Below are 3,823 nucleotides of genomic sequence, written 5' to 3'. Positions count from 1 at the left end.
AGTTCAACCCTATAATATAAACAACCATTTATTGCGAATAGGTAGACAGCTCTACCTTGAAGTGTAAAGACAAACATCTAGCTAGTGCGAAGGGGCCCACATCTGCTTAGGTGTGTGTTTTATATAAAGCCTTGTTGATTAAAATTATCCGTGAATATAAGAAACCGTTTTAATATGTGTACAAACATCAGTTTGCGCATTTTAATAGCATTCGTCTATAATGCTATTTTTTGGGAGTTTTTTAGGTGGGTTCTGGTCAAATTTGGCAGTAATTTGTTGGAATCGCAAGTTTGATAGCTAGTTTCTGCACAATCAAAGCGTCCCAGGAGTTTTTCAGGGCGCTGAATCCAAATATGCAATTAAAAAACTATTTTAACTGCAACAAATCAAAATTTAACCTCAATTTCCTCCACCCGATTCCGTCACCGAAATCTCCAAAAAAATCGCATTTTTAATAGGTTAATATCAGATAGGTTTTCTGCAAAATCCATGTTTTCGTGTGTGTTAGGTTTGAAGAGGTCCACCTACAAGATAAAACTCTCCTATAAGCATTCACAATGTAAATTAAAAAGGAAAAAAACATAACAGCAAACATAAATTTACATATTTAACTTTTATAAACACCATCCTCTATATTGTTATTACTCATTGTCAGGTTTTTCAATATTAAACTCTAACATGATCTAATTAACTATTGCTTCCCCTTCCACAGGGGGAAATGTACTCCCCCTTTAACTGAACAACGCATTGCAGCGCACGGATGTGCAATATAATGAATAATTCACATACATCTAGCTGACAGGGCTTCTTATCGTGTATGTATAGAAGTTTGAACGAAGTTGCAAAAAACATTAAAAACAAAAATTCTTCAAGCAGGGTCAGGTCAGTCATCCGCTATATAAGCCATAAAAAGTCTTAGATTCATGCCATGAAAATAGCAGAAATGTAAGGGTAGAAGTCGAAATTGATGGTACATTTTTTTTCAGAGGAAGGATCTCCGCTGAAGAAGCTACATGTTACATATATTACATCTCATGTTACATATATATTACAATATTACACCTCATTTTACATATATATTACGGTAAGGGCTAACGAGCTTGCTATACGGCATTAAATGCCCGCTCTGAAGAAGCCACATGTTACATATATTACATCTCATGTTACATATATATTACAACATAAGTATATTACACCTCATGTAATATATAAGGGCGGCATTAAATGCCCGCTCTGAAGAAGCCACATGTTACATATATTACATCTCATGTTACATATATATTACAACATAAGTATATTACACCTCATGTAATATATAAGGGCTAACGAGCCTGCCATAGGGCATTAAATGTCCGCTCGGCTGCAAGCTCGTTAGCCATATAACACGAGGTGGGGACGGAGTGTTCGGAAAGTCACCGCGCCCGTATTAGATATGACTAACAAGCTGGCAGCTAAGCAAGCATTTAATGCCCTATGACAGACTCATTAGCCCTTGCCTATATATTACAACATACGTCTGTATGACAAACACATTACATCACATACACTGCTACTCAGCGGGATCGAAACCTGGTGGGAAGCGTTGCAACCGACCGCCCCCACCAACATATCATGCACATCGCCTGCGAAATTGATGGTACATAAACAGAGAAAATCTTGACTGATCTTTTACTTCTTACTTGTCTTTCAGATCAACACTGACGCCGACTCTGTTATTCAATTTCTTCACCATCTGCAAAAAATCGGCCCAATTTTTTTATACCCAGAACCTTAAGGTATAAGTACTCGCCATTAATGTAAAATCTTCAGCTTAACTCGGCTCCCACAGCCTGCTGTTGGCGATACGGTTTCCTTTTCTTTAATTTCTTCCGCCATTTACGATCACTCTTGTATCGACAACGGAACCCTAATCTCTTCTAATGCATTTAACTACGCAGGAATTGGAGATGACACCGATCACTCGAAGTTACAGCAGAGCAGCTGCTGCCGCTTCGAAGATAGTATGCAATTTGCCATTATTTGGATTAAGTAGCTGACAGTCGGTCCCTGTTAACTAGGCGGTCGCTATTCACTCAGAGATAGTTCAAAGAAATGCACGGGAGTGGAATCTCACGAAGCAACATGGAAATTTCATTTCTGGTCGACTGTGTCAACAGCGACCCGTATTTCACGTAAAGGCGGCCACCTCAAAAATACTGTTACAAGTTATCCATATTATACGTAAAGTCGGTCAACTAAAGAATAGCGGGACCACTTTTACACGCCGATTTTTAGTACAGACTAGGTGAGGTCGTTATCATTGTGTACAACAAATAATTTTAATTTTCCAATTATTGCAATTGAGTGGCCCGCAGCAGAATTCGTGGTCCATGGCTGAGAATCAATTGCATCACTTCAAGTGAAACTGTGGTCTTTTAAACCTTGGCCATTGTAAACCCAAATTCCTTGACCTTCTCTCCAATTTATGGTCCATTCAAAACATCGGTAAATCCCAAGTGTGCAAACTTTGAAAAGAAAGCTAAATGTTCGGGACAGAGATTCAGCGTTATCCAGAACCTTATCTGTTATCAATATTTACTTATCCTGTTTCCGTACCTTTGTGTATTTCTCGATAAACTTTGAAAGGAAAAAAGTTCCGCTGACACAGATGCAGCGTTATCTATAATCTTATATGTATGGACCTTCTTTGCCGACAGAAAATGTAAATTGCATTTAATCCATCCTATGCTGTATTTGAGTTATGAGTTTGCAATATTCTACAGAGCGAAATTGATTCATCTTTTTGATGATAAATTATTAATTATCAAACCTATATAGTTTACTTACACTATAAATTTTTCAATACATTAATTTACTTTTACATTCAAAATCTAACTTAAACAATAAAATGTTATAATCTTATAAAAAAACATATAACTTGATTTCCAGAAAAAAAAAACCTAGAAGGTGGTGCATCCCTGTAATTATCGTTTACCTGTTTCAACTTTTGCTTTTCAATCATAGCTTTAACAAAAGATTATAAGTTATTTATAGCTAATTTGATTTTTCTATACGCGATTAAAAATAGTGAATTTGGTACTTTATTGTGCGCCCAGAATTATGATCTTGGTAATATCACCCTATAAAAAATTGCCACTTAATTTCTCTGGCCAGGCATTTCGTGGATAAAAGATATTATATTTTATGCTTTTTCTCCACCATCCAATGTAGATATACATATAAAATATTATGTAACACAGGAAAATGGATAATGTCACAAGCATGGCTGAACGAGCCATAGCCATCAGGAGACAAAATTATTGTTGTCACCATAATTCTTGCTCGTCTTTTATTAGCAATTATCTACAACCTTCCAAAAGTATATGGTTCTAATGGTAAGCGGATATGATCGGAAGTTGGTAGGTTTTTTTGTTTTTTTTCGGAAAGTTATGGAAATTTTGGTTATATTTTGAAAAAGTTTTGTAGAGATTTTTGTAACTTAAGTAAACATTTTCAAAATTCATAATTTTAAGTATTATAAATGATTTTGATGGCGCTGAATCTATTTCTACTATCAATAATATGATTCAAAAACTGTATCTACAAAATTTTTTGAAATATTTTTGTCCTCACAATTCTTCAGCTTCCACGATTCCAAAAAAAATTGTACACATATTTTATTATCAATTTTTATTTAAAATTTTATGATATTTATTTAAATAAATATTTTTATAATAGAAAGAGAATATTGGAATTTATTTTTAAGATTTTCACATTTTATAATTGAGAAGTTATGATTATTTGCCCTATAAAATTACTTTTTTTAAAGTTAAAAAAACTGAAT

The 3,823-nt window shown here is 34.5% G+C and overlaps 1 long non-coding RNA gene across 1 annotated transcript; it reads right to left on the bottom strand.

The window, feature by feature from the left end:
• Nucleotides 1–964: 964 nt before the first annotated feature.
• LOC149190558 (uncharacterized) lies at nucleotides 965–2,639 on the bottom strand. Its single transcript, XR_016256503.1, has 2 exons — nucleotides 1,304–2,639; nucleotides 965–1,196 (listed from the first exon to the last, which is right to left on the bottom strand). It is a non-coding gene; the product is annotated as an uncharacterized LOC149190558 (long non-coding RNA).
• Nucleotides 2,640–3,823: the final 1,184 nt, after the last annotated feature.

This window comes from Pinus tabuliformis, chromosome 3_1, assembly GCF_031772625.1.
Source record: "Pinus tabuliformis cultivar Carrire ecotype Pingquan chromosome 3_1, CPIR1, whole genome shotgun sequence".
NCBI lineage: Eukaryota > Viridiplantae > Streptophyta > Pinopsida > Pinales > Pinaceae > Pinus > Pinus tabuliformis.
This window is presented reverse-complemented; position numbering and strand designations above follow the sequence as displayed.